Genomic DNA, 18,337 nt, shown 5'->3' on the forward strand with positions numbered 1-18,337 from the left:
CTCTGAGGGCAGCAAACTTTGTTTGCACAGTTACACTGCCATGGAAACTGTGGAATGCCGGTGAGGTGCTCACTACCCAGTGAGGTCATCGTATGGAACCTGTGACTTGGGGGTCAGGCTTGAGGAGGAGGGGCAGTTCTGTGGAGGAGAGCAGGGTGGAGGCAGAGGTACTCTGCCTGGGCCCTCACACCGGGGCCTCCCCACCCATGCCCTAGTCTAGTAGACACCCCACGTGGGGCGTGCCGGTGGGCTGGCACAGCCCCAGGGGCCACAGGAGGGCAAGAGAGACCCACATCGTGAGATCGGCTTGAGAGGCAAGATGAACGTGAGGAGGCAGCTAGGTTGTACGGCCCTGACCCTAAGAGGCAGAGATTTGTGTGGACTGGGGAATCAGGGAAGGCTCCTTGGCAGTGGGCCTGAAGGACAAGTGACATGTGGACCCATGGGGAAGAGAGGGCAGACATTCCATTTTGGAAGAATAAAAGCAGAGACACACTCTTCTCGACCTTGTCCTGCCCCAAATATAGATTCATAGAACCCTCCCATTTTTATACACGAGGGCTTCAAAAACCCGAGAGGTGAAGGGGCCTACCCAGTGTTACACAGGTCGTGGAGAGGTGTTGTGCTCAATGGTTAGGTTCATGTTGGGGCCCCGGATTCCCAGCTGATAGGAACGTGAGGACAAACTCATGCCGTTTCAAACACTTCCAAGGTGATACTGAGAGAGATGTTAAAGGTGCAAAATGAGGGTGCTGAATGACCCCACAAAGTGGGAATGGTGGGCCCACTTTAACGTGAAAGTCCAAACAAATTCCTGTCGAAAGGACATCATACCGAATGATCACATAATCATGACACTCGCCCTCTCCCCTAGAGGTAAGAATCATTAGAATCCCCTCTCTCTCTCCACCATGAAAGGATGAGAGAAAGGCTCAGCAGCAGCCCCCGTGAAAGACCTGGTCAACACCGTGAAGAGGTGTTACGAAGACGATTTGGTCCGACTCAGAGACGAAAGAGATGACTCTGCCCTTAGCCTGAGCAGGCCCACAGGGAGGAAGCACATTTGGGGCAGCCTTGGATAGTGTGGCAATGAGAGAGAACCTTCTTTAGGAGGGGACTCCCTGTTGCCTACCTTGAGAAAGCAAAGATGGGACATTCGTGTACTTGGGCTGTTGCAGAGGGGATGTGCCCAGGAGGTAGAGACTGCTTGGACTACCATTTTATAGGTCGGGCCACCCTGGTTGAGAAGCACAGCACCTTGTTCTCCTAAAGTGCTTGAATCAGCGGGTGCCCGTTAGGACAGACGAAGTCAGGCCTCATTGGAGCAGACTACCTTTGGGAGTGGTAGAAGGTGAAGTGTGAAGGCGAATGCTCTGGAGGAGGTTTGTCGTGGCAGGTGGGCCAGCAGGAGACCATTCAGATTCTCCAAGGCTCCAGAGATGACTTGGCTGGGAGCATCCCTGTGATGTGGTGCGGGGACTCCAACCTTAACAGGACCTGGCTGGGCATCTGGGGGAGGCGGAATAAACGGTTTCTTAACTTAGGAGAGTGAGAGACTCACCTGGGGAGTTCCACAAAAGCACTTAAAAAGACTTGTACCTGGATTCTTGAGACAACCCTCAGAAAACTTATCTAGATGTGGAGTAGGGCTCAGGAAGCTGCAACTTGTGTGTGTGTGTGTGTGTGTGTGTGTGTGTGTGTGTGTGTGTGTGTGTGTGTGTATGTGTGTGTGGTGCGTGGGCCTCTCAGTGTTGTGGTCTTTCCCGTTGCGGAGTGCAGGCTCAGCGGCCATGGCCCACGGAGCCAGCTGCTCCGCGGCATGTGGGATCTTCCCGGACCGGGGCATGAACCCGTGTGCCCTGCATCGGCAGGCGGACTCTGAACCACTGCGCCACCAGGGAAGCCCTAAGCTGCACTTTTTAAATAAGCTTCCTGGGCAGCCCCACCACAGTGGTCCGTGTATAGAGTGACCAAATGATTGTGTCTTCTCGGTTGCTTTGGGGAGTCCAAGTGGGCCGTATTTAAAACGGCAGCAGGCATACGTATAAACAGGGAAGATTCGAGGCAAACAGAGGTATATGGTTACAGTATGCATGAATCAGATCTGAGAAAAGCTAGCCTGGTGGTTAAAGAACACAACGCTTAGGACAGACAGACCAGATTCTGTCCTACTTACTTGTGTGAGTTTGACCAAGTTCTTTTATCCTCCTGACTGTTTGCTCATGTGGAAAAGAGCTATGGCTGTACATTGAGCACAGTATTCTCTTTTGGCAAAGGTTGCTCTGGCTCCATTTGTGTTCTCTGCAATTCTTTCCAGTGTGCAAGCATTTTTAAGTCGTCTGATGAAGTATTACATTTGACTTTCAACTGTTCATTACTTTGGGCAAAGCTTCTGTAGTGCTGCAGAGACTAGAACCTATGCAGAGATAGTGAGAGGATGCTATGACCTTCTGCCGGTTTATAAAGAAGTTTAACCGTTTCTCCACTTCCTCCACCTGCCACCAAGAGATGAGAAAGAAGGCAGAGGCTGGAAATGCACACCAGGCAATACTTGTGTGTCAGTTTGGCTTTTTCTTCCACTGCCAGTTCTTCCCAGAGAGATTTCACCCAAAGCGCCTAAGCTTGCCATGGCCATTGTTGTGCAGAAAATTTCTCTCTATTGCTAGTCACATCCCCTTTTCCTTCTCCTGGGGCTAAATGGATGTTTGGGGGCAGGGAATAAAATGCAATACAGTGAAATGTCTATGCTGATTTAATTGGCTTGGGGTGAGGCCTGGCCATTGGTAGCGTTTAAAATCTCTCCAGATGATTCTCATGTACAGCGAGGTTTGAGAATCACAGTTATCGATGAAGCACTTTGGGAATTGCAACGGCATTGCAGAAATAAAAAGTGGCTATTGGTATGCCTTCACTCTTCCTGCATTTTCTTTCCTGCCTGCATCAGGACTGTTGTGCAAGTGCTGATCATTTTCTTTTCAGCCCTTTTCGCTGTTTGCCTAGACCATTCATCCCTCTTTCGAACCTGACACCCTCCCTACCTCCTTGTTGTCTTTCAGCCTGCAGTCCATCATCAGTTTGGGATTGATGGTAAACTTGGTGGGAAGCCATTGCAGGGTATAAAGAGAGAAGTGGTGTTGGCAGAGATGCCTTTTTCAGACACCGCACTGGCTACTGTAAGAGAATGGCTAGGAGAGGGCAGGAGTAGATTTGGGGAGACTCATTAGGAGAGTGGCTTTGTGCACAGTGGTGGCCTTGGTGGTGGAGTAAAGCAGGCAGGTTAGAGTCCTATTTGGAAGGTTAGTGATGGCTTGGAGGTGAATAGGAGTTAGTGATGAATTGGATGGGGGGAATGTGGGTTAAGGGTGTGGAATTGGGTAAATGGAGGTGCTACTTACTGAAATGGGAAACGTTTTCTGCCCACATACTGGCCCGATAAACACCTTCTCACCCTTTAGACCTTGAATCAGAGATGCTTTCTTGTTTTATTTAGTTATATTTTATTTTATTGCATTTTTAATTGGGCTGCGATGCCAGCTTGCAGGATCTCAGTTCCCCAACCAGGGATTGAACCCGGGCCCTCTGAAGTGGAGGCACGGGGTCCTAACCACTGGACCACCGGGGAATTCCCAGCAGAGATTTTTACTTTTCGTTTCTTTCTTTTTTCAATATAAGTTTTGAGTAATTGGTTAATGAATGAATGAATGAATGAATTTTGGGTCGCATTGGTTCTTCATTGCCACGCGTGGGCTTTCGGTAGTTGCGGTGAGCAGGGGCTACTCTTCGTTGTGGTGCCCGGGCTTCTCAGTGCAGTGGCTTCTCATGTGGCGGACCATGGGCTTCATGCTGCACGCGGTCCTCAGTAGTTTTGGCGCGTGGGCTCGGTAGAGGTGGCGCGCAGGCTTACTGGCTCCGTGGCATGTGGGGCCTTCCCGGACCAGGGTGCAAACCCGTGTCCCCTGCCTTGGCAGGCGGTTGTTTGTTTTTGTTTTTGTTTTTAAACATCTTTGTTGGAGTGTAATTGCTTTACACTGGTGTGTCAGTTTCTGCTGTGTAACAAAGTGAATCAGCTATATGCATGCCTATATCCCCATATCCCCTCCCTCCTGCGTCTCTCTCTCTCACCCTCCTGTGCGCAACCCTCTAGGTGGTCGAAAGGCACTGAGCTGAACTCCCTGTGCTGTGCAGCTGCTTCCCGCTAGCTAGGTATTTTACATTTGGTATTGTATATATGTCAATGCTACTCTTCTTTCTTCCCAGCTTACCCTTCCCCCTCTCCGTGTCCTCAAGTTCATTTTCTATCTGCGTCTTTATTCCTGCCCTGCCCTTAGGTTCATGAGAACCTTTATATACATACATATATATATATATATATATATATGTATATATAGGTTTCATATATATGTGGTAGCATACGATATTTGTTTTTCTCTTCCTGACTTACTTCACTCTGTATGACAGACTCGAGGTCTATCCACCTCACTACAAATAGCTCAGTTTCATTTCTTTTATGGCTGAGTCATATTCTATGGTATGTATGTGTCACATCTTCTTTATCTATTCGTCTGTCGATGGACACTTAGGTTGCTTCCCGGTCCTGGCTACTGTAAATTGTGCTGGCAGGCAGATTCTGAACCACTGCACCACCAGGGAAGTCCCCAGAGATTATTTCTTAAGGGAGGCCCTCCTCAAGCCCCACCAGTCTCTTCCCTGCTGACACAGACTCCCACAGCCTTACGTAACTGCTCCTTTTGAGCACCATACACAGTTTTAATTTCACAGACATTTGTAAGTTCCCTTTTTATAACCCTCTGTTCTACTGATCCTTTCCCTCCTGCCTCATCATTTTATCTCCAGTGCCTGCCAGTGCTTGGCATATCTTCGGGGCTCAGTAAGTGTCTGTTAAATCCCTAATTGGAGACAGAGGACAAGGCTTAGGAGGGAAGGTCAAGGCTTTATTTTTGTTTTCTACATGTTGAGAATTGGTCCTCGTGGGCGCGGCGCGAAGCCAGTGGCGCGGGCTGACAAGGGCCCAGCGTGAGGCGTACCGGCTGGTTCAACTCGGGCCACCACGCGGAGATCAGCAGCGGCCCGGGTCGCACCAGCACCGGTCGCGGGGGGCTCCGCTGCCCGCTCTGCCGCTCTTCCTGCCGCCACTGTAGAGCCTGCGGGATGCGCACCACGGGCCGGGGCTCGTTGGGACCGCAGACCGTGAGGTCCCGGCGAAGCGCCAGAAGCAACCGAGCCACGAGCGACAAGAGCCGCAGCCGGGTTGCCAGAGCCCTATTCCCCTTGCTGCCGGAGAGGCGCACGACAGTGACTTCACGGGCGCGCCAAGTTCTGGCGATCGGTGGCTGGCGTGGCTCAGTCAGGGCCACGGAATTGGCGAAGCGTGTGGAAGGAGCGGGATGTGTAGAGCTCAGCAGCGGCGAGGTGGGTAGGTCCGAACAAGGGCTGGTGACTCCAGGCCCCGGCCAAACTTGGGGAAGGGTGCGTTGTTGGAGGCAGGACAGGGGTCCGAGGATACGCGGTGATGGGGCCCTGGCATTAGGAGCCAGGAGGGCGGAGGGCTTGTGGTGATCCGATGTCGGATCCCTGCAATGCTCTTTTGTCACCCTCACAGCTCCTGTCATGGCTTGGCCAGTTCGGGTCTCCCCCTGTAACTTATGAGGGTGTGGCAATGTTTTCCCAGATGGGGTCCCCGTTCAAGGTCTTTGAATACAAGTTATTTATTGAGAGTCTGAGTGAATGGTCAGGCCTGGGGTCCGACACCAGGGGTCCGGAGTCCTAGATCCAGGCTCACCCTTCCTTTATAGCTCCCCAGACAGCTGAGGGCGGCCCCGAGGGCAAGCTGATGGCCTTCAGCATATCTTCTCTTCAGTCAAGAGAACTCATCGCTTGGTACTTTTCCCCTTTCTTTTCAGCTGAGGCTCATTCTCCCCTCCCTTGTCACCCTTTCCAGCTTCTCATGCTGAGCCCACTGCTTTCTTGGCTTGTTCACCTCCACCGGCTTTCCAGTCAGCTGCCTCGATTCCGTAAATAGCAGCGAGGAGGGTCCTGCTACAGGTTTGCGGCTTGTCTCACAAAGCCAGGGTCAGGCAGGATATTCTACGTGAATTCGGTTGTTCAGGTTGCCAGAAAGCCTTACACTACTGGTACTTCTTGAACGGATCCCGAAAATGGGTGTCAGATCATTTCTGTCATTTCCAGTGCCTGGGGTAGGAGATAAGGTAAATGCGGATTAAGCACCTGGGAGGTTCTTAACCTCTGGAGAAAGAGTATTCCTTTGGTGTCAGGAGATACCGTTATAGAGATAAATACTATTCAATTTCCTATAGCATTTTGATACACGATAGACTTTCTGGAGGGTTAGCTGTTAAGCCAGCAGAGGAGAGCGTTTTGAGTACTCATGGGTGAACAGCGCCATGGGATAGAGCAGTGGCTCTTGAGTGAGGGTGATTTTGCCCTCACCCTTCCCCCAGCACGTTTGACAATGGCTGGAGACATTTTCCTTGGTTCACATCTGGTCGGGGCGGTGCTGCAGGCATCTAGTGGGTAGAGGCCAGGATGGTACCACATATCGTACAAGGCACAGGACAGCCTTTCCCCACCACCCCAAAAGAATGAGCTGGCCCAAAATGTCAATCGTGTGCTATGGAGAAACCTTGGATAGAGGCTGAGGACTGAAGAGAGGCTGAGGTTGTCCGATGTACTCTCACGTCAGGTAGTCAGTCACATTTGCCAGACTGTTGTGTGGCCCTGCCCCTTTCCCAGAATCTGTAGCAGGCACGTTGATGCCAATGCTTGTCATGTCCTTGGGGTGCGAAACCCTTGGGGGCTCCTGAAAGTCCTAAACACAGGAAGGAGTGATTTAGGAGGGTGACGTGGGAGCCCTAAAGTTCTCTTCCTAAAGAGAACTTTAGGAAGAACAACATTGTCCTCATGTGTTTGGGAAATGTGCCAGATGGAAAAGAGATGAGGTGTGCCCTGGGGTGTCCCATTCCAGAAGGCAGCCTGGGAGTGATGCGTGCCAGGGAGTCAGATTGTGAATTTGATATCGACTGCTGTAGCAACGAGCAATGCCTGGATCTGTCTAGAGAGTGCTGGGTTGTCTGTCACTGCAGAGTTCAAGAGTTCCTGTATCGGCTGATGCCCACTGATTGGTGATATGATGGGGGGGCTGATATAAAGGATGCTCTAAGATCTTGTGATTCTACACTACTTTCACGATTCTTTCCCAGGACTCGGAGCTCCTCGTTCGTGAGCTGCAGAGCTCCTTGGAGGTCTGCTCTGACATGTTTCATCCGTTGACACGTGCCACTCCTTTTTCAGGTACCAAAGAAAGAATCGCTTTGCACAAAGCCCGAAAGGATACACTGAAAGAATGATCAGAAAGGAATAATGCATAGGTATGTATTTGCATTGACTTTCTCCAAATATCTGAGACAGGGTAGCTGGTTAGTGGCTGCTTTCTCGTGCTCGAGCCCTTCCAATGGGATCACCTCGGAATGTCACAGGGATTGGAGCCTGTCGGAGCCTGTCTGTCTCTGCCCGTGGCCCCTAGTTTCTTCCTGTCGTGGCTTTCGATAGTGTGTAAGGCCCTTGTCTTTTCCTCCTGCTCCCAGCAGACATTGAGTAACCTCTAGCTGTTACTGAGATGCGTATTTCCCAGTATAGTCCTTTAGAAACGAGAAAGGTTTACTTACTGTGGAAACCAGTGTGGGCTCCTGGGAGTGTTAGTGTCACTTGGTATTGTGTTTCCCACGGCTGCCATGGTAACTGTCATTGCCTGGTGACTCCCTAAGGTTTGAAAAGAATTCTTCCTTGGATCTCAGGTGATAGTGGTGCATTCCTTCCTTCCTTCCTTCCTTCATTCATTCAGGAACTATTTTCTGAGCAGCACGTATGTGCCACTTACTTTTCATATGTCCAGTGAACGACACAGACAAAATTCCTGCCCCAGTGAACTGTATATTGTGATGTAATTGGTTTAGGGTGAGGCCTGGCCATTGGTAGTTTTTCAAATGTCCCCAGATGATTCTAATGTACAGCTAGGTTTGAGAATCACAGTTATCAATGAAGCACATGGGGAACTGCAAAGGGCATTGCAGAAATCAAAAGTGGCTCTTGGTATGCCTTCACTATTGCTGCATTTTTCCTGCCTGCATCAGGACTGTTGTGCAAGTGCTGATCATTTTCTTTTCAGCCCTTTTCGCTGTTTGTCCAGACCCTTCATCCCTCTTTCGAATCTGACACCCTCCCTACCTCCTTGTTGTCTTTCAGCCTGCAGTCCATCATCTGTTTGGGATTGATCGTAAACTTGGTGGGAAGCCACTGCAGGGTATAAAGAGAGAAGTGGGGTTGGCAGAGATGCCTTTTTCAGACACCATACTGGCTAGTGTAAGAGAATGGCTAGGAGGGGGCAGGACTGGATTTGCGGAGACTCATTAGGAGACTGGCTTTGTGCACAGTGGTGTCCTTGGAGGTGGAGTAAAGCAGGCAGGTTAGAGTCCTATTTGGAAGGTTAGTGATGGCTTGGAGGTGAATAGGAGTTAGTGATGAATTGGATGGGGGGAATGTGGGTTAAGGGTGTGTAATTGGGTAAATGGAGGTGCTACTTACTGAAATGGGAAACGTTTTCTGCCCACATACTGGCCCGATAAACACCTTCTCACCCTTTACACCTTGAATCAGAGATGCTTTCTTTTCTTATTTAGTTATATTTTATTTTATTGCATTTTTAATTGGGCTGCGATGCCAGCTTGCAGGATCTCAGTTCCCCAACCAGGGATTGAACCCGGGCCCCCTGAAGTGGAGGCCCGGGATCCTAACTACTAGACCACCGGAGCACCGGGGAATTCCCAGCAGAGATTTTTGCTTTTCGTTTCTTTCTTTTTTTTAATATAACTTTTGATTATTTGTTTAATGAATGAATTTATTTATTTATTTATTTTTCGTTGCGTTGGGTTTTCGTTGCCGGGTGCGGGCTTTCTGTAGTTGCGGCGAGCCGGGGCTACTCTTCTCTGCGGTGCACGGGCTTCTCAGTGGAGTGGCTTCTCATGTTGCCGAGCACGGGCTCTGAGCACGCGGTCCTCACTAATTGTGGCACGTGGACTCGGTAGTGGTGGCTCGCGGGCTTACTGGCTCCGCGGCATGTGGGAGCTTCCTGGACCAGGTAGCCGACCTGTGTCCCCTGCCTTGGCAGGCGGATTGTTTTTTTGTTTTTGTTTTTAAACGTCTTTGTTGGAGTATAATTGCTCTACGCTGGTGTGTCAGTTTCTGCTGTATAACAAAGGGAATGAGCTGCATGCATACGTATATCCCCACATCCCCTCCCTCCTGCATCTCCCTCCCACCCTCCTGATCCCACCCCTCTAGGTGGTTGCAAGGCACTGAGCTGATCTTCCTGTGCTGTGCAGCTGCTTCCCACTAGCCAGGTATTTTACATTTGGTATTGTATATTTGTCAATGCTACTCTCTTACTGCCTCCCAGCTTACCCTTCCCCTTCCCCGAGTCCTCAAGTCCATTCTCTATGTCTGCGTCTTTATTCTTGCCCTGCCCGTAGGTTCATTAGAACCTTTTTTTTTAGATTCCATATATATGTATTAGCATACGGTATTTGATTTCCTCTTTGTGACTTACTTCACTCTGTATGACAGACTCTGGGTCTATCCACCTCACTACAAATAACTCAGTTTCATTTCCTTTTATGGCGGAGTAAGAGTCCATTGTATATATGTGCCACATCTTCTTTATCTGTTCGTCTCTCGATGGACACTTCGGTTGCTTCCCTGTCCTGGCCACCGTAAATAGTGTTGGCAGGCGGATTCTGTACCACTGCACCACCAGGGTAGTCCCCAGAGTTTATTTCTTAAGGGAGGCCCTCCTCAAGCCGCATCCATCTCTTTCCTGCTGACGTAGAATCCCACAGCCTTACATAACTGCTCCTTCATAGCACCATACACAGTTTGAATTTCTCACATATTTTTAAGTGCCTTTTCTATAACCCTGTGTTCTACTGAACCTTTCCCTCCTGTCTCATCAAGTTATGTCCAGTGCCTACGAGTGCTTGACATATCTTAGGGGCTCAGTAAGTGTCTGTTGACTCCATAATTGGAGAGAGAGGACAAGGCTTAGGAGGGCAGATGAAGGCTTTGATTTCTACATGTTGAGTAGAAGATGGTTCAAAGCAGGAGCCCTTGAACCTGAGCCTCTTCCCCGGTGAGCGGGGATCCAACCCGAGCCCCCTGCAGTGGAAGCGTGGAGTCCTAACCTCTGGACTACCAGGGAAGTCCCCCGTGTACCTTTAACTGAGGTCACAAGCTCCAGCGCAGAATAGGAGGCACACGTGAGGCAGATGAGGTCGATTTGCTCCGGGGTGAGGCGCACGGCATCCCGTTGGTGGGTCTGGCGTGGGACGTAGGCTGACCAGAAGTGAGGGAAGGCCAGGGCTTGGTTTGGGGCTTGGAACTCCTTGGGCTTCTCATCGCCTCCTCAGGTGGCACAGTGCTCACTGTGCCCAGAAGTCACCTGTAACGCATTGTTTTTTTCTGTGGTACTTGGATGCCCATCAGGGTGGCTCACGGTGACCCCTGTAGCCCCCAGCATCCATGGCATGGCACTTTCTAGGTCACTATGGTAACGTAGTTCCAATGTGATTAACCTGTGGTCTCAGAGGCCCCCAAACTACCCCACTATTCCCCAGCAGCCACGGGGACACCTTGTGTGTCCCCTTGGTGCCTGCGCACCCACGAGACCGTCTTTCAGCCCGTCCAAGCTGGTGTGGCCGTGGCTGAACTTGCGCAGATTAACAGCCTGGAGCCCATTGTGGTGCAACTGCCTCAGGACCAGGGGCATGTCGTTGTGGCTGGAGGGAGGTCAAGGCAAATAGGTGGGCCCCTTAGGTCTTGGGATCAGGCAGGATACATTGCCTGGCCTGGGGCAGCCTGAGGGAGCCTCACACCACGCTTGTGTGGGCACCTCCGGACCTCCTCCACTGCCCAGGGCCAGGCTAGGCCCCCAACGGCCCCAAGCAGCCCTCACACACTGCAGCCACCCGTCCACAAGCGGGAAGTCCCGCATCAGGGCCCGCGTGCGCTCCCGCGGACTTGGGGTACTGGAGGTGGCCGGCGTGGTGTGCACACGGGTTACCGGCCGCAGCAGCAGACCCAGCAGGAGCAGCAGACCCAGCAGAGGCCGCTGGCTGAGTGCACGGGGACCCTCGAGGCCCCCCGGGTCGCAAGCTGCACAGGGCCAGGCAGGCGGGCAGAGGCGGCGGGTCTGAGAGGGGCGGGTGATGGGGTTGTGCTCGTCGACACAGGCCACCCAGCGGCGCGGCCTCGCGAGGGGCCCTGGGTGAGGGAGGCGATACAGGGTCAGAGGACCCTACGACCCGTGTGCGGAGAGCCGTGATCCACGAAGCCCGGAAGCCACAGGGCAGCGCTGCCCTCCCGGCCCCTGCTCAGAGGCAGGTCCCGCGGGCTCAGCTGGCCTCTGCTGAGAGCCCACTGGCCTCCCATCGCGGGTGCCCTCTGCCCCCGGCCCTCTTGCCACTCCCACTGCTCCGAGGGGGCGCCCTAGTTTGCTCTCCCACGCCTCTAAACTTCCTGTCCAAGCTGGGGTGCTTCTCTCAGGGGGCCACCTTCAGGCCGAGGCCTCCCGGGAGCACACCTCGTCCCCATCCGCCTACAGCAGGCCCCGCCCACGCCGAGGGCTGCGTGCGAGTGTCTCTGTGGCCACAAGTGCTCTGGGCTCCCGGTTTCCCGGTACTGGGCCATTGGGGCTGGTATGGGGGAAGAGATAGTTTCTGGAAATGGTGGGGGTTAATAACCTTGTGAACTCTGGATTCAGGTAGGGGCCCTCTGCCCCCGGCCTTCTCTCTCCCCCTACTTGACTCTCCAGCCTTCATGACCATTCTCTGGGGACTTCAACCAGCACCTGGGACCTATCAGGAACCTCCCCCACTTCGGTCAGCCAGCCTCAGGAAAGAGCGCCCTCAGGAGTTGCTACACCTCCCCAGGGCCCGAATAGAGGGACTTTGGGGATGTGAACTGAACAACCTTCTGGGGAGAGTCAGCGACCCTTTTACTCACCAGAGCAGGAACCCAGTCCGTACGGTATTTGAGTGGAAGGAAATGAAGTCATTTCCATGGCAGCAGAGCCCCCAGTGCAGCACCCTTCCTCCCAGAGCTGCCGCTGGCTGTCCTTCTGGCCAGGATCGCTCCTACCTCAGCGTGGAAGGCCCGGCCTCGTGGAGAAGTATAGGTTCTGAGGAGAGATCTGGCACCTGGCTTCTGCTGCTCCACTTGCCTTCTCTCGTGGCCCTTGTGGCTCTAGCTTTCCCAGAAACCTCAAGGGCTAAGTGCCTGTGCTCGCTCAGAGGCCGCACGCCATTCCCCATTTCCAGCCTCAGGCCCTCCCCCTAGCTGCCTCCTCTAGGGACCCCTTCCCCCCACCACCTCCCCACACAGTGGGGATGTGCCTTCTCACAGAAGCTCAACCACTGAGATGCTTTAGGGACTGTGCCCAAACTCCTTCATCCCCAGCCTCTCAAGTTTTTGCTCTGATCGTTGGCACCCCCTGGAGCTGCTCCACCTTTGGAACCTTTCCCGGGTGGCAGGAGTGCCCAGCACAGGGGTAGTGACCTAAGTCTGAGCTGTGGCGACCTTTAGAAATCTGTTACAGAAAAACACTTTGCCGAGCATTAGGGGACCCCACTGGGGACAGAAGGGGCTGGGAATAAAGGAGCATGTGAACCTCGGGGCAGTGTGCGTGCTGCTTGACTCTCCATCCTATTCTTGCTTCGGGGGCAGGAAATGGTGCGTTGGGGGTGGGGGCGGGTGGTAACCTTGTGAGCTTTGCCATGGCCCTCTCTTGAGAATGGCTCAGCCAGCAAGATTCTGTGGAGTCCGCCTCCTGGCACCATGCTACAATCGCCGGATTTTGGGTCGGGAGCAAAGATCTTCGTCCGACTCTTGCGGAGCGCGCTTTCTCTTGGGCGCACGTCTGGCGACTGGCTCCTGCTCCGCTTCCACCTTTGCTGGCGTGGCCGAAGGAACATCCCCGTAGGCCCAGTAGCCACCAGCGCGGCAGTATGTCTCCCCATGGCAGCCCAACTGCGTTTCCCCACACCCTCGGTTGAGGACGTGGCAGTGACCAGCTGTACGAGGAGAAACGGGAGCCGCTGCTGCTGCAAAGAAAATCAAAAGTGATCAGTCCCTTCTGCTGTGCACAGTCTCCTGGCCGAATCTCCCTCTCTCATGTCTCTCCCAGTTTCTGGCCAGAGACCTTTCATCTACTGGACATCCAAAACACAGCCTTGGCCCATCACCTCTCTGAGTCCCTGGAGAAGGGACCCTGGCTGCAAAAGCGATTCCTAGGGCCTACGGCTGCAGCAGATGAGGGAGTCCCTTCACCTTTTCCAGGGAAAACAGTAGAACCCGAAAGTCATTGCAAGCATGATCCTCTCCATCTCTCCCTTCCACAACAGAGAAAACATTTCTTGCAGTCTGTCACTTGTGAGGCTTTAATGGAAATATCGTTCAAGTTTTGGAAAAAGATAATCTAATATAAATTGGATCAGAACCCCTCCCACCTTGGCAACCCCTCTTGGGTCCCATTTTTACAGTGCCTGTTTCAACCACACGGAACTCTAGTCCTCTGATCCTTTTATCTCGATAAGAACAAGGCCACATACTGAGGCAGAGTGATCGGGAGACTCAGAACCGGGTTCTGGGTACCATGTCTAGGCTCACATCAACCCAGCCTCCTGGGACACCATCTCCTCAGCCCTCCAGTTTCACTAGCACTTCATCACGCCCCCTTGGTTCTTCCGTTCCTGCCATCAATAGGGCACCACCGTCGGCCCTAGTACTCAGCCGCTCAGTATGGGATGTGTCTGACGGGACCGAGCTAGATGTCTACACGACAGCACAGAGGTGCCTGGGTTTGAAGGTGCGGTTCAAGGGTGGCCCTCTTCCTCAAACTGCTCCATTTACCATTCGCCAGCAACAACGCACTTGTCTTTTGCTAAGAGGCCCATCAGGAAAGGGTCTGAATGGAAGCATCCTGTAGCCCAAAGGGGAAGGCTCCTTTGATAAAGATCAGAACCTTCCCGCACACTTGTCCAGGGATGACCTTTCACTCGTCCTCAGCAGTGAGCACTGTGGGTCCTTGAAGGTGTCCCACGTAACTGGTATTCGTTACAGCTGGGAAAGTGCTCAGGTGTATGTGCTGGGCAAGCCCCAGGGAACATGTGGCAGCCGGGGGAAGTTGTGCGTACACCATGCCTCTTGGACAGATGCCTGGTCTCAGTGTACCTCGTGCACTGCCCTCTCAGGGAACGTAGGACAGGTTAGAGTAAATGCAGAAGGTCTGGTGAGGGATTCTCTCTCAGACAACCAAAGAGATTGGTCTCTGGTGGAGAACCGGTAGGGAAGTATCTCTGAGGGCAGCAGCACGTTTGCATCGTAACCCTGCCATGGAAACTGTGAGAAGGCCTGTGAGGTCCTCACTAGCTAGTGAGGTCATCGTATGGAACTTGTGAGTTGAGGGGCAGGCTTCAGGAGGAGGGGCAGTTTTGTGGAGGAGAGCAGGGTGGAGGCAGACGTACTCTGCCTGGGCCCTCACACCGGGGCCTCCCCACCCATGCCCTAGTCTAGTAGACACCCCACGTGGGTCGTGCCGGTGGGCTGGCACAGCCCCAGGGGCCACAGGAGGGCAAGAGAGACCCACATCCTGAGATCGGCTTGAGAGGCAAGATGAACGTTAGGAGGCAACTAGGTTGTACGTCCCTGACCCTAAGAGGCAGAGATTTGTGTGGACTGGGGAATCAAGGAAGGCTCCTTGGCAGTGGGCCTGAAGGGCAAGTGACATGTGGACCCATGGGGAAGAGAGGGCAGACATTCCATTTTGGAAGAAGAATAGCAGAGACACACTCTTCTCGACCTTGTCCTGCCCCAAATATAAATTCATAGAACCCTCCCATTTTAACACCCGAGGGCTTCAAAAACCCTAGAGGTGAAGGGGCCTCACCAGTGTTAACACAGGTCGTGGAGAGGTGTTGCACTCAATGGTTAGGTTCACGTTGGGGCCCCGGATTCCCAGCTGATAGGAACGTGAGGACAAACTCATGCCGTTTCAAACATTTCCAAGGTGATACTGAGAGAGATGTTAAAGGTGCAAAATGAGGGTGCTGAATGACCCCACAAAGTGGGAATGGTGGGCCCACGTTAACGTGAAAGTCCAAACAAATTCCTGTCGAAAGGACATCATACCGAATGATCACATAATCATGACACTCGCCCTCTCCCCTAGAGGTAAATATCATTAGAATCCTCTCTCTCCCTCTCTCCACCATGAAAGGATGAGAGAAAGGCTCAGCAGCAGCCCCCGTGAAAGACATGGTCAACACCGTGAAGAGGTGTTACGAAGACGATTTGGTCCGACTCAGAGACGAAAGAGATGACTCTGCCCTTAGCCTGAGCAGGCCCACAGGAAGGAAGCACATTTGGAGCAGCCTTGGATAGTGTGGCAATGAGAGAGAACCTTCTTTAGGAGGGGACTCCCTGTTGCCGACCTTGAGAAAGCAAAGATGGGACATTCGTGTACTTGGGCTGTTGCAGAGGGGATGTGCCCAGGAGGTAGAGACTGCTTGGTCTACCATTTTAGAGGTCGGGCCACCCTGGTTGAGAAGCACAGCACCTTGTTCTCCTAAAGTGCTTGAATCAGCGGGTGCCCGTTAGGACAGACGAAGTCAGGCCTCATTGGAGCAGACTAACTTTGGGAGTGGTAGAAGGTGAAGTGTGAAGGGGAATGCTCTGGAGGAGGTTTGTCGTGGCAGGTGGGCCAGCATGAGACCATTCAGATTCTCCAAGGCTCCAGAGATCACTTGGCTGGGAGCATCCCTGTGATGTGGTGCGGGGACTCCAACCTTAACAGGACCTGGCTGGGCATCTGGGGGAGGCCGAATAAACGGTTTCTTAACTTCGGAGAGTGAGAGACTCACCTGGGGAGTTCCACAAAAGCACTTAAAAAGACTTGTACCTGGATTCTTGAGACAACCCTCAGAAAACTTATCTAGATGTGGAGTAGGGCTCAGGAAGCTGCAACTTGTGTGTGTGTGTGTGTGTGTGTGTGTGTGTGTGTGTGTGTGTGTGTGTGTGTGTGTGTGGTGCGTGGGCCTCTCAGTGTTGTGGTCTTTCCCGTTGCGGAGTGCAGGCTCAGCGGCCATGGCCCACGGAGCCAGCTGCTCCGCGGCATGTGGGATCTTCCCGGACCGGGGCATGAACCCGTGTGCCCTGCATCGGCAGGCGGACTCTGAACCACTGCGCCACCAGGGAAGCCCTAAGCTGCACTTTTTAAATAAGCTTCCTGGGCAGCCCCACCACAGTGGTCCATGTATAGAGTGACCAAATGATTGTGTCTTCTCGGTTGCTTTGGGGAGTCCAAGTGGGCCGGATTTAAAATTGCAGCAGGCATACGTATAAACAGGGAAGTTTCGAGGCAAACAGAGGTATATGGTTACAGTATGCATGAATCAGATCTGAGAAAAGCTAGCCTGGTGGTTAAAGAACACAACGCTTAGGACAGACAGACCAGATTCTGTCCTACTTACTTGTGTGAGTTTGACCAAGTTCTTTTATCCACCTGACTGTTTGCTCATGTGGAAAAGAGCTATGGCTGTACATTGAGCACACTATTCTCTTTTGGCAAAGGTTGCTCTGGCTCCATTTGTGTTCTCTGCAATTCTTTCCAGTGTGCAAGCATTTTTAAGTCGTCTGATGAAGTATTACATTTGACTTTCAACTGTTCATTACTTTGGGCAAAGCTTCTGTAGTGCTGCAGAGACTAGAACCTATGCAGAGATAGTGAGAGGATGCTATAACCTTCTGCCGGTTTATAAAGAAGTTTAAGCTTTTCTGCACTTCCTCCACCTGCCACCAAGAGATGAGAAAGAAGGCAGAGGCTGGAAATGCACACCAGGCAATACTTGTGTGTCAGTTTGGCTTTTTCTTCCACTGCCAGTTCTTCCCAGAGAGATTTCACCCAAAGCGCCTAAGCTTGCCATGGCCATTGTTGTGCAGAAAATTTCTGTCTATTGCTAGTCACATCCCCTTTTCCTTCTCCTGGGTCTAAATGGATGTTTGGGGGCAGGGAATAAAATGCAATACAGTGAAATGTCTATGCTGATTTAATTGGCTTGGGGTGAGGCCTGGCCATTGGTAGCGTTTAAAATCTCTCCAGATGATTCTCATGTACAGCGAGGTTTGGGAATCACAGTTATCGATGAAGCACTTTGGGAATTGCAAAGGCATTGCAGAAATAAAAAGTGGCTATTGGTATTCCTTCACTCTTCCTGCATTTTCTTTCCTGCCTGCATCAGGACTGTTGTGCAAGTGCTGATCATTTTCTTTTCAGCCCTTTTCGCTGTTTGCCTAGACCGTTCATCCCTCTTTCGAACCTGACACCCTCCCTACCTCCTTCTTGTCTTTCAGCCTGCAGTCCATCATTAGTTTGGGATTGATCCTACACTTGGTGGGAAGCCATTGCAGGGTATAAAGAGAGAAGTGGTGTTGGCAGAGATGCCTTTTTCAGACACCGCACTGGCTACTGTAATAGAATGGCTAAGAGAGGGCAGGAGTAGATTTGGGGAGACTCATTAGGAGACTGACTTTGTGCACAGTGGTGGCCTTGGAGATGGAGTAAAGCAGGCAGGTTAGAGTCCTATTTGGACGGTTAGTGATGGCTTGGAGGTGAATAGGAGTTAGTGATGAATTGGATGTGGGGAATGTGGGTTAAGGATGTGTAATTGGGTAAATGGAGGTGCTACTTACTGAAATGGGAAACGTTTTCTGCCCACATACTGGCCCGATAAACACCTTCTCACCCTTTAGACCTTGAATCAGAGATGCTTTCTTGTTTTATTGAGTTATATTTTATTTTATTGCATTTTTAATTGGGCTGCGATGCCAGCTTGCAGGATCTCAGTTCCCCAACCAGGGATTGAACCCGGGCCCCCTGAAGTGGAGGCACGGGGTCCTAACCACCGGAGCCCCGGGGAATTCCCAGCAGAGATTTTTACTTTTCGTTTCTTTCTTTTTTAATATAAGTTTTGATTAATTGGTTAATGAATGAATGAATGAATGAATTTTGGGTCGCATTGGTTCTTCATTGCCGCGCGTGGGCTTTCGGTAGTTGCGGCGAGCAGGGGCTACTCTTCGTTGTGGTGCCCGGGCTTCTCAGTGCAGTGGCTTCTCATGTTGCGGAGCATGGGCTCTATGATGCACGCGGTCCTCAGTAGTTCTGGCGCGTGGGCTCGGTAGAGGTGGCGCGCAGGCT

The 18,337-nt window shown here is 52.1% G+C and overlaps 1 protein-coding gene across 1 annotated transcript in view; it reads left to right on the plus strand.

The window, feature by feature from the left end:
- Positions 1-18,337, plus strand: part of LOC131765164 (polycomb protein SUZ12-like) — a 183,263-nt gene that overhangs the window by 118,464 nt on the left and 46,462 nt on the right.

The sequence above is a fragment of the Kogia breviceps genome, chromosome 11 (genome assembly GCF_026419965.1).
Source record: "Kogia breviceps isolate mKogBre1 chromosome 11, mKogBre1 haplotype 1, whole genome shotgun sequence".
Classification (NCBI taxonomy): domain Eukaryota; kingdom Metazoa; phylum Chordata; class Mammalia; order Artiodactyla; family Physeteridae; genus Kogia; species Kogia breviceps.